This window comes from Carcharhinus amblyrhynchos, chromosome 9 (assembly GCF_965287045.1).
Source record: "Carcharhinus amblyrhynchos chromosome 9, sCarAmb.v2.hapA, whole genome shotgun sequence".
In the NCBI taxonomy this organism is placed as follows: domain Eukaryota; kingdom Metazoa; phylum Chordata; class Chondrichthyes; order Carcharhiniformes; family Carcharhinidae; genus Carcharhinus; species Carcharhinus amblyrhynchos.
In genome coordinates, this window is record NC_137332.1 from 62,487,538 (window position 1) to 62,500,761 (window position 13,224).

The 13,224-nt window shown below is 41.9% G+C and overlaps 1 protein-coding gene across 1 annotated transcript in view; it reads right to left on the bottom strand.

Annotated features, from left to right (window-relative positions):
- Nucleotides 1-13,224, bottom strand: part of nr5a2 (nuclear receptor subfamily 5, group A, member 2) — a 183,704-nt gene that overhangs the window by 82,478 nt on the left and 88,002 nt on the right. The gene's annotated exons all lie outside the window — the stretch shown is intronic.

Consider the following 13,224-nt stretch of genomic DNA (forward strand, 5'->3'; position numbering starts at 1 on the left):
TGACAAAGAAATGTAGCTGACAGCAGCACCTCTTCAGCTCCATTTCAGTAATGCAGCCCAGATAGATACAGAAACTGGAAGAAGTACACAATTTCTTATCATGCGATTGAACTGAAAGAAAAACACAAAATATTCATCGAACCCTACAGTGCAGAAGGAAGCTATTTGACCCATTGGGTCTGCACTGACTGTCTGACAGCATGAGTGAGATTTTACAGCCTCGCTTGAGCAACACAGAAAATCCCGCCCATGCTCAACGGATATGTCCATTGTCCGCCCCTTACCCACTCCGATTCCGTGGTGGACGGGGTGGTAGAATTCCAGCGAATATCTTACCCTTCCGCCTTCTGCCCCACCCTATCCCAGTAAACTCCATTTACCATGGTTAATCCCCCTAACTTCCTTGGGACACTAAAGGACAAATTAGCATGGCCAATCCACTAAATCTACACATCTTTGGACTGTGAGAGCACCCAGAGGAAATCCACGCAGACACAGGGAGAATGTGCAAACTCCACACTGTGCTACTGTGCCGCCCTTATTGGAATAAAGAAGTTGGAAAAATAATTAAATTTCTGAACAAAGCAACTTTCACCCCAGAAGAGAAATGAAAGAATTCTGCAATAACATGCCATCAATACTATTGGGTATATTTTAATAACTGTGCAGTCTTCATCTTAAGTTTTTCAGTGGAATATTAATAACTGCAATATGTAACTTCTAATGGCTGACAGGTGATCAATAAATATTTAACTGAAATTCTCTACATGTAGACATAGTGGCAGGCTTTTGGATTGAAGTGTTATTGGGAGATTGTGTGGTTTCAGAGTTCCAGGTGCCTGTGTGTCACAATCAGTGACCGTTATGAAATCATACAACTGAATGAAACATTATTCTAAGAAAAGAGTGAGTTTTTTACATAATAAAGTTAGCCACCAGGTAAGAGATTAGGAGCATCTGTGCAAAAGATGCATGTACGAGTGGTCACTTGTCTTTTTGCCCATTTTCCTATTCAAAATGGTGACCTACCTTCCAATAGTGAAAGAGTCAATTTGCCAATGTATAGACTTGCCTGGGCAGAGGAATTATTTCTCAGAAATGAAAGAGGCATCCAATATTTGTAGCATATTTATTCCTAGAGATTAAAAATATCCATTGGGAATTTATATAGCATTGGTTTTAAAATTAAATTACGGGATGGCACTGTGGCACAGTGGTTAGCACAGCTGCCTCACAGCACCAGGACCTGCGTTCAATTCTGGTCTTGGGTGTCTGTCTATGTGGAGTTTGCACGTTCTTCCCGTCTCTGCGTGAGTTTCCTCCAGGTGGTCCGGTTTCCTCCCACAGTTCAAAGATGTGTGGGTTAAGTGGATTGATGATATTAAATTGCCCCTTAGTGTTCGGGGATTGGCAGGGTATATACGTGAGGTTACGGGGACAGGGCATGGGTGGGCTTGTTGTTGGCTTGGCTTGTTGGGCCAAATGGCCTTCTTCTGCACTGTGAGATTCTAAGATCTGTAAATACTTTATTTCTTGAGATTGGACTGTGGAAGATTCAAGCATCTATAATGTTTCCAATCATGAATCTACAAATTGAACTAAATAGTGAGATATCTCGAATGTTGCAGGAAAGGACTTGTAAAATTTGCTCTGTTCCTTCCTTTGAATTTGTCACTTGCCAGTAATGTCACAATTTTAAAATGTCTTTTCTGATCTTCCATACGGTTGTCTGTATTTCTCTGTATTGGGGGAGGTAAAAAATAAACAAAACTAGCTCATTTACGCATGTCAATTTTAATTTGAGTTATTTTCCCTCTGATTAAGCTGATTAATTCAGAGGATTAGGGAGACAATGTCGAGTTACTTGATAGAAACACTCAGGCTTGAATTTTCACACAGATACAGAGGGTCTCTGGCTTATCGAAAATAGTGTGGATGGGGGTGAGGGGTCGTTTCCAGGGGTTATATCCAGTGCTTAGTTGGAGTGGGGGGGGGGGCACTTCTGCTGGGGAGGGTTGTGAGTGTTGGAGGTGGACCATGCAAGACTAGATCTGGGTCTTTAAAATAGTTACTTTTAAATTAGAAGTATTTTTCTTCCTTCTAACTCTTTCAGAGTAACTTGAAGCGTAAAACTGGCACAAACATCCAAAGTTAGCGATTTAAATAACTTTGTCGGATGATTCCCAATTCAATGTTCAGGGGAAGTTAGTGCTTCTGGACAACTGTCAGGTAAACCCTTATGTGTGAACTTTGTTCCCCAGCACACCTTAAGGGTATGCCCCCAAATCTAATGCTGGGCAGCCAGGAAGTCATGACATTTTATAATCCAGCTAAATCTGCTCTTTTTCTTAATCATGCTTGTGTTAATCTTACTTCTTATTATTAATTCAGTAGCTGTCTGTCTGTCTGCTGGTGAGGTATCCTCTGAACATCAGTGAAATCAGAACAGCACTATTTTTAATGCAGAGTTCATCAGGAAAAAAAGATTAATTGTTCACCCTGTGACCTGCTATCAGAGAATACTAATCTCAAAAGGCTGTATTTCAGTTCAGAGGGAATTGAATCTGCATTGAAAGCAAATGTTTGTATTGGACAATATGAGAATATTGTCTGGAGTGAGCATTAACCATTATACAGGTGTCAATGCATCTAACAATATAATTAATCCATTTCGCATCCAGAATATCTGTATAGAAGCAAAGCATCTGTCAACATTGTTTTAGATTTACGGATGACAAAAGTATATATTATCATTAATTATTGTAATTGTCTGTAACATGACCCCAACACTGTTTTACGTTTTCTCTTTTCATTTGGATCATGTTTTTAAATATACCAGATTCAGGATGGTATTCTACTATAGACAGAATACCAAATAAGCTCTGGATGCTGCATCAGTTCGATATCTCAAAATCTCAGTGAATGGACAAAATGCCACTCATTATTTTATCAAAATGTAATGCAGCTAATTAAAATTAGCAATGCAAACCGACTCAATTCAAATTTTGAAAATTACAATACTTAATCTTGCTTTCATAAGATCACCTTCTCTGTATTCCATCAAAGATATAAACTGTTCAAAAATAATTGATTGCTGGATATTCGAACTTTATGCATGTATATTCTCAACTGTGTTGTACTTTATATTCTGCCATAAAAGACCATTTTTGGTCACAGAAAGGATGGGTAAGGAAAGACTATCCAGGTCATTGAGTCAATGTTCTTGACAACATGGCTTCTTCATTTACTAGTGGAGTTTCTCTCTGATTGACATTGGTATTGGGCTTTTTAAAACTCATCTTTGGGATATGGACATTTCTGCCTTGGCCATCATTTATTGCTCATCCCTAACTGTCCTGGAGAAGATGGTGACAGGCTGCATTTTTGAACTGCTGCAGTCCATGTGGTGTAGGTACATTCACTGTGCTGTTAGGGAGGAAGCTCCAGGATTTTGATCCAGTGACAGTGAAGGAGCACGTAGCATATTTCCAAGTCAGAATTGTGGGTATCTTTGAGGAGAACTCTCAACTGGTGGCATTCCCATGTATTTGTCCTTCCAGATGGTAGTGGTTGTGAGTTTGGGAGGTACTATCTAAGCAGTCTTGGTGAGGTTCTGTGATGCATCTTGCGGCTGGTACACACCGCTGCCAGCGTGTGACGGTGATGAAGGGAGTGAATGTTTTTGGATGGGGTAACTATCAAGCTTCGTCTGGGATGAAATTTTGAAATTGCACCCTGTACACCAGAGTCTGGGAACTCTACCAAAAACCTGCTTCCAATCTAAAGAACAACTGTTCACCGCTACCCTCTGTTTCCTGTCTCTCAGCCAACTTTGTATCCACTTCAATTTTTTATTCAATCAGCTCCAACTTTGCTCACAAGTGCGTTACGTGGCAATTTATCTACCTTTTGGAAATCAAAGTATACCACATCAACTGCATTACCTTATCACTCCTCCCTGTTAGTTCATCAATAAACTCTTAAATTTGCTAAATATGATTTGTCTTCAACAAGTCTGTGCTGGTTTTCCCTAATTAATCCAAATTTATCCAAGTGAGGAAAACTTTTGTCCAGAGTTATCATTTCCAAAAGTTTTTCCCAACACTGAGGTTAAACTGATTGGCCTTTGAGTGCTGGGCTGGGATAATTTACACTGTTTTTTGAACAAAGGTGTAAACATTTGCAATTCTCCAGTCCTTTGGTACCACTCTGTACCTAAAGAGGATTCAAAAAATTATGGCCAATGCCTCCGCAATTTTCATCTGATCTTCCTTCAATATTCTTGGATGATCCTGGTGACTTATCAACTTTAAGCCTATCTAATACCTCACCTGTCCACATTTTAAACCCATCAAGTGTTTCAACAACCTCCTTTCATCATGACTTGGGCAGCATCTTCTTTCTTGGTAGACAGATACAAATAGCCATTTAGTACCTCAGTCAATTTCCCTGCCTCCATGTATAATCAGCCTCATTCCTCTTTATCACTCTTTTACTGTTTATATGCCACGTAGCTGCCATTGGTTCAAAACTCATTATAGCTATGAACTGGGGGGAATTAACAATTTGTTTTTGGAAATAAGAAAATATGACCAGAAAAGACTGCCTGACATGCAAAAGAGCATTCCAAAGCATTCCTCAAGATGTTCAGATTGTATTGAACCTTTCTCATTAATCACTAGACTTTATTTTGAAACCCAAATCACCCCATGCCATGTGAAATTAAAGCATATTTAATTAGTGACATTAAACCGAGGGAAGGAAGATGTTCACATAGTACTAGTTTTGGTGACTTAGGTCGATTCCGGGGGGGAGGGGGGGGGGGGGGGAGGGTGGAATGCAGGTCGTTACTTGTACAACCCTCAGGATGTCCTTCAATGTTATCAATGTGGGATTTCTCCCCCTCAGGATATTGTGGACTGCAGCAATGATTCTGGGCCAACATCAGGAGTAAAGCTGGATATTTCAGCTCAAGAATGTAACAAGAAAGTTCCACAATTCTGCACCTTTCATTAATTCTTGATGTTTCAGACATAAGTATGTCGAAGTTACAGTGGGGGAACTGAAAGAAAAATCATGGTGAGATTTAAAGGAATTACGTGTGACTATAATTAGCAGTAATTATCTGGAAGCGGAAACAATCATCTTTTGGGTAATTCTGCTTCAGATATGAACACTACAAATATGACCTCATAAGTAAAAGGAAATTGGAATAATGTGTTTGTGCAAAGAAGGCCTTAGTTCAAAGAATTCTGGTGTCGTTGCCAGGCAAATTGCATTATTTCTCTCTGAGTCACAGATGGCACAATGGACAACCACAGCCTGTGTATTGTCCACAGATAGGAAGGTGGTTCGATACATCTGAATCACATTTGTTTCTGATCGCTATGATTCATGCAAACTAATTTGAGGTATAATCAGAGTCATCAATTTATGACTTTAAAGAACTCTCTGATGTAAAAATAATGTTTCCAATAAAATTTCAAGATCACAACAGTTAATTCATTGATATAGAATTGCAAGTTGCATTAAGAGGGAAGGAAGAAACACTCCTTTCTGTTCTCCATTAACTGGGCTGAATTTGGCAGGATGGAAAGCTGGGAGCAACACCACCTCAGCTGTCTGTGGGAGCTTGAACCCTTATCTGGTATCCATCAGGCAATTAATTCCCTGGCCATTGAACTCCTCTTTAAGGGTGAAGATCCCACTTTCAAGAGCTAACAGCCAAAGAGGGCTGGCAGCCCTTCCGTCCCAGCATTGGCACAAGGAGCAGTGGTTGAAACTGTATCCGGTCCACAGCTGCATCATGAACACCACAATGAAATCCAGTTGGATGGGGTTGGGATTGCTGGAACTAGCTAGGCCTTGATGGGTTGTTTTCCTAAAAATTGAGGCCGAATGGGAAAAGTGGCCACTTAAAGGCCTTATCACCCAAGACCCTGCCCAGGCTTCTGTGAGATAGCATCTGGGCATCATCCCACAGTCCAAAGATGTGAGGGTTAGGAGCATTGGCCGTGCTAAATTGCCCCTTGGTGTCCTGGGATGAGTAGGAAATAGGGATTAGCGGGGTAAATATGCGGGTTGTGGGGATAGAGCCTGGGTGGAATTGTTATTGGCGCAGACTCGATGGGATGAATGGCCTCCTTCTGCACTGTAGGGATTCTATAATTCTAAGCAGCAATTACTATATCAAAAATAGGTTTCAGGTGTGTCTGAACAAGAGAAAGATAGAGAGAGAGAGGAGGAATAGAATTTCTCTTGGTTCAGACGAAACATGAGGTTATATTAAATACAATCAATTTTGGCCTCCTATATTCTGGAGCGTCAGATTTTGAGAGTGTTCTGAGTGAACTTGGAACAGTGCGCGCAGTTCACAACGAGAAGGCATTTGTAAAATTTAGCAGATTTTAATTTTCTCCAGGGCTTTATTAAGATGCAGGATGAGACCAATCACAAAGCAAGGCTGTACTTTTCACTTCCAATAGCAGACCTTTCCAGTTCGGATATGGTACAGGTAAGGTGTAGGGATAAAGATTCCCATCAAATTTATCCACCATCTCAGCCTGGTTCTGCTTCAAAGCCAGCTCCCAAAGTTTAAAAGGGCAATGATTTAACGGAACCCACTGTGATGAAAATGCAGGTAGTAATGCAATTTAGATTTTGGTTTAAGTTCTTTTACCCACGCACAAACATTGTGACTCCTCCACTATCGCAAAATATCTAACTTATCTATGTTTCCTCCAACACAAACTGCCTTTATTAAAGTTATTAATTAAGTAATTTGCTCACTTTGTGACACGGCCTGTACAATCATTTATTATTAATTCTATTATAGTAAAGGGTTATCTTAAACAAGAGAGGCTGTAAGCCAAAAAAATGCCTGAGGTGTCATCAAATATGAAGGAGTCAAAGGCTGAACAAAGGGATTATTGTTGCATGCGTTGCTCTTCCCACACCTCCTCACATTAGTTCATTTAAACTGTTGCTGATAAATGAAAGCGGTCATTGAAGTTAGTAAACAGAGCAGAAGAAAAATCTCTCCAATATAGAGGCAAAAAGACATCTGTGTTCCTCTTATCTCCACTGTGTAACCATCCTTTGTACATTCTGTGACATTCCACTATTTATCACTTTCCTTAAGAAAAAGGAAAATTGTAATGTTCTCTCCATAATGGAAGTATTTTTTACTATGCTAAATCAAGGTGGACCAACCCATGTTACTACCAAAGTTTATCCCTCAATCTACATCACAACAGACTCTCTGGTCACTATCACATTGTTATTTCAGGAAATTTGTGTGATGTGCAAATTGGTCACCACGTTTCATACAGTGGCTACATTTTAAAAAGTAATTCATCATAATAATTTGAGATGTCTTGACGTGAAAAGCATTGTACAAATGCAACTCTTTCATTTTTCAGTTGATATGAGACTAGTTCCAGTGTCCATATTATGTTCCTTGTTTGTTAGTTGATTACAATAACCTGGGATGGGGGGATCCAAGTTAACTTGTTGTCTCTGCAACTCTTGTTGACTGAGGAAAACTGCACTGGGCAGTGTGTCTGAGGCATAGTCCTACATATTTCAAATTGTGCATCTATGGGTTTGAGACTGGAGTTATACAGTACTAAGCAGCACAGATTCCTAATAAAAAGGGAGGGAGGAATCTTGTGCCTCAGAGCTTTCGTGTGTTCAGCAATCTTTTAAATCATTGTGCGACTTTTGTGCTGTTGTGCACTTTACACACTGGTTCAACAGCAGTATAATTCAGCACTCTTTCTGCTGGAGCTGAGTACTTTCTGCAGTCCAGAAATACAGCTTCAAGTTAAGAACTTTGTAATCACTGGTCATTGCCTGCCCCAAGACTGGAAATTCCTGTCCAAGATCAATGCACCTTTAAATGGTTCCTGCAGCAGGCGGGATTGGAAAATTTACCCCTCAATGTGGGAGCAGCTGATTCAGACATAAGAACATAAGAAATAGGAGCAGCAGTAGGCCATCTAGCCCTTCGAGCCTGTCCCGCCATTTAATAAGATCATGGCATATCTGATAGTGGTTCAGTTCCACTTACCCGCCTGCTCCCCATAACCCTTAATTCCCTTATTGGTTAAAAATCTATCTATCTGTGATTTAAACACATTTACCGAGGTAGCCTCCACTGCTTCAATGGGCAGAGAATTCCAAAGATTCACCACCCTCAGGGAGAAGAAGTTCCTCCTCAACTCTGTTCTAAATTGACTCCCCCTTATTTTGAGGCTGTGCCCTCTGCTTCTTGTTTCCATTCTAAGTGGAAATAATCTCTCTGCTTCTACCCTGCCTAGCCCCTTCATTATCTTATATGTCTCTATAAGATCTCCCCTCAGCCTTCTAAACTCCAATGAGTACAGGCCCAGTCTACTCAATCTCTCCTCATAAGCTAACCCCCTCATGTCCGGATTGAATCGGAGAACTTACTAGTCTGTTTGCTTCAGTTTATGAGGCAATGTTTTTACCACATGATCATTAGAGCCAGTTTTGCTATGTTTCTAAGGCTTTTGTCTGCACACACTTGAAAATAAGTCCAGTCCACAGGTTTCTTGCATGTTTGGCACTGCTGATCTGTCAGTAACAATATCAATCCACATTTTCTATCATTGTATTTGCATGTTAAACTAAGCAAAATGATGTTAGAATATGTGCTGGGCTTTCAATTTCCTGACGTTTTGTTTTAACGTTGGGAATAAACCTCTCCATATTCCATTGTCCACAGAACTTCCTGTACCATTACATTTTCAAAAATTAATTCTTGGGATGTGGGTCTCAGTGACAGGTCCAGCAATTATTGCCCATATTTTGTCGCCTTTGGGAAGTTTAGCATGTGTGAAATACAGACACACCAATTTAAAGAAAAGACTTGTATTTTTATTGTGCCTCTTGTGACCTCAGGATGTCCCAAAATGCTTAACAGCGAATGATGTACTTTCGAAGTGTAGACACTGTTGTAATGTAGGAAATTCACGGGTAATACAGACATCAGTGCAAATGTTTTGCACCGTTTGTTTAAGTACAGATTTGTTGCCCAAACTTGATGGAAAATATTTTTTATTCCTTTCCCCACCAAATGTTGGTAGCAGAAGAAAATGCAGGAACTTGGCTAAATGACAGAAGATTTTTGACTCCCAATCACAAATACCAACCATCTGCATTTAGTGCAGACACTTGGCATTTACGGGGGGGGGGGGGGGGGGGGAGGTGGTGGAGTCCAGGATCTGTCTGTGCATATCTACAGATAAAAGTGAGCACAGACTTGACATCTTAAGTGCTGCACAGGCTGTTTTAACGGCTTAAGACCAGATTTGAATCTTCACTTTGCAACAAGACAATTAGTTAAAAAAAAAACATTTTTCTCCCAGTAATAAATGGTCTGCTGCTGTTGGGAAATTCGTAAAAAGTCTCACAACACCATGTTAAGGTTTATTTGGTATTACGAGCTTTTGAAGCGGTGCTCTTTCAGACTCACCTGATGAAGGGGCACTGCTCCAAAAGCTCATGATACCAAATAAACTTTAACCTTGTGTTGTGAGACTTCTTACTGTGCCTACATCAACCCAACACCGATATCTCCAAGTCGTTGGGAAATTAGTTTTAAACTGCAAAGAAAAGCAAAGCAAATCCTCGGAAATGGTATTGAGCAAGCAGTTCTTGTTACGAGTTAGCCAAAGTCTAATACTTTTGATGAAGAATGAAAGGTTCATGTTCATTGTGGATTCTGAATACTGGAAAAGAGGCCAACATGTCAGGAATCAGACCAATGACCACAGAATCTCCACTCATATCTCTGTTTAGGATTTCATGTATGAGTATTGAGCACAGCCACAGCTTAGTTTTAGAAGCATATGTCCTGGTGCGCACTTAGTTGCTGGCAGACTTCTATTCAGAGGCTTTTGGCTTCAGTACATTTTGGAGCTGCATCATTCCATTTGAAACTGTTGGTCAGCTTTTATTCATTTTTTTACAGGTCTGTATAGGTTGAGATGCTCTTGCCCCATCTGTATATATCCACTGAGCATCTAAGTGGGGTTGTTGATGAAGTTGCAATGGTGGACTCAGAGCAACTTTGAGGAAACTCCTACTCTTCTAAAACTGGAAAACAATCTAGGCTGCTAACCTGTCCATCGTCATTGCCATTAATATTCCCTGACCAGACGGCAGGCGGTTCTGTTCTGCTCAGGTGAGCCGAAGCACACTATTTGTACCGAACACAATGTCAAAACTCTGCGCGGTGGATAGATTTACCTGTCAGAAAACACAAATCATTCAGAGAAGGACGCCCATCACTATCAACACTAGTCTCTAAAGCAACTCCAATTTCAGGAAGTATTTATTAAGAACATAAAGAACATAAGAACATAAGAAATAGGAGCAGGAGTAGGCCATCTAGCCCTTCGAGCCTGCCCCGCCATTCAATAAGATCATGGCGTTTCTGTCGTGGCTCAGTTCCACATTCCCGCCCTCTCCCCACAACCCTTAATCCCCTCTCTTATCAAAAATCCATCAACCCGCGTCTTAAAAATATTTAGCGAGGCAGCCTCCACCACTTCAACGGGCAGAGAATTCCAGAGATTCACCACCCTTTGAGTGAAGAAGTTCCTCCTCAACTCCGTTCTAAACCGTCCCCCCTTTATCTTGAGGCTGTGCCCCCTAGTCCTACTGTCCTTTCTGAGCGGGAAGAGTCTCTCCACCTCTATCCTATCCATCCCATTCATCATCTTATACGTCTCAATGAGATCTCCCCTCATTCTTCTAAACTCTAACGAGTACAAGCCTAGTTTATTTAGCCTCTCCTCATAGCTCAACCCCCTCAACTCCGGCATCAGCCTAGTAAACCTCCTCTGCACTCCCTCCAAGGCCAAAATATCCTTGCGTAAGTACGGCGACCAAAACTGCACACAGTACTCCAGCTGCAGCCTCACCAATGCCCTATACAGCCGCAGCAAGACCTCCCTACTTTTATATTCAATCCCCCTCGCTATGAAGGCCAGCATCCCATTCGCCTTCCTGACCACCTGCTGCACCTGCAAGCTGGGTATTTGCGACTCATGCACAAGGACCCCAAGGTCCCTCTGCACTGTCGCCTGCTGCAGTTTTTCGCCCCGTAAGTAATAGTCCTTCCTACCATTATTCCTACCAAAGTGGACCACCTCGCACTTGCCAACATTAAATTCCATTTGCCAGTTCCTGGCCCATTCGCCCAGCCTATCTAGATCCTTCTGCAGACTCTCCACACCCTCCGCGCAATTTGCCGTTCCACCAATCTTGGTGTCGTCAGCAAATTTCGACACCATACACTCGGTTCCCTCCTCCAGATCATCTATATAAATGGTAAATAGCTGAGGCCCCAGCACTGACCCCTGGGGCACTCCACTAGTCACCAACCGCCAATCCGAATAGCACCCATTGACTCCCACTCTCTGCCTCCTATTTGACAACCAATCCTCTATCCACGCTAACACCCTACTCCCAACTCCATGTCCCCTGACCTTCTGCAATAACCTCTTGTGAGGTACCTTGTCAAACGCCTTCTGAAAATCAAGAAAGACCACATCCACCGGCTCTCCTCTATCCACCGCCCTAGACACATCCTCATAGAACTCCAGTAAATTTGTCAGACACGACTTCCCCTTAACAAAACCGCGCTGCGTCTGCTCTATCAAGCAATTCCCCTCAAGGTGCCTCACTATTTCCTCCTTGATGACGGATTCTAACATTTTACCTACAACAGACGTTAAACTAACTGGCCTATAATTCCCTCCCTTTTGCCTGGCACCCTTCTTAAACAATGGCGTAACATTAGCCGTTTTCCAATCTTCCGGCACTTCCCCAGAATCCAGCGACGTTTGGAAAATAACCACCAAGGCATCCACTATCACCTCCGCCATTTCTTTCAGAACCCTCGGATGCATTCCATCCGGTCCTGGCGACTTGTCCACAATCAGTCCCTCCAGTCTGTCGAGCACCGCCTCTCTAGTAACAGTAATGTCATTAAGACCCTCCAGTCCTACCACCTTTCCATCTCTAACACCCGGCAAAGTATTCACGTCCTCCTCCGTGAAGACCGAAACAAAAAAGTTATTCAAGACCTCAGCCATTTCCCCATCCCCTACCACTAAGTCCCCCTTCTCATCCTCTAAGGGACCAACATTCACCCTAGCCAGCCTCTTCCTTTTTATATATTTATAAAAACTCTTGCTATCCTTTTTTATATTAAGCGCTAGCCCAGCTATGCTGCTAACTGTTCTGAGTGAAATAAATTCAGGCAGCAACACTATGGCATACCGTTATCTCGAACTTAATATGCATTGGTCATGAATGGAAATCCTGTGTTCTCATGTATTAACTAAATCTCTTGGGATTTTGGAGACCAAGTAAGATTGCTTACATAACTCACACCAACTCCACGTTCTTTGCGAATCACTTTAAGCATTCCTACTGTATGGGCATTAGCCATGTTCTTGGTGAGTAATTCTGGCTGTGACAAGTACAGCTATCCATTAACAGCTTTAGCCACCGAATGCCAACTGGCTTTTAGTCCCTTAGGTCAGTTACTGCTGACAAGTGTCTATGCCTACAGTTCCTCTCTCTGGGGATAAGTGGCCGCCTGAGGCAGATCAACACAGCTGTCAAGCTGCTGAAGTAATTGACTCCGAATGACTACATAAAGAAGCCCAGAAATTTTACTCTCACAGATCTCGTCAAAGGATCAGGGGTACAAATTGTTACTTTTTCATGCAATTTCCAAGTCCCTGGACGTCTTAAGTCCAATGAAACATTTTACATTATGGAGTCTGCTAAGCAGAGAAAATCCACCCAAAACACCCAGCAGTGCATCTTACAGCTCCCTCCTAGGTCTGTTTTCAGTGACGGGGTCGTGTAAAATATGGCACGTCACTAGCCTGCCTTCCTGCCCACTCCAAACCCACTCTCCATTAAATGATAAGCGGGTGGATACCAGAATCAGCAGCCCACTGAAAAATTAACTAGCAGAAAATTGAGCTTATTAATACAAAAAATAACCCACGGTTGGCTTGGGCAAGAATAGAAAGGCCTTTGTTAACGCAATTGGCCAAAAGTGGGAACGAAGAGGGGTACATCCCTTAAGGGAGTCTTTGACTCATTGCTGGCTGCCCCCACTGTGTCACTTCCCATCTGGCCACCAAAAGCCAAGCCCCAGCCCTCTGGTGTAGC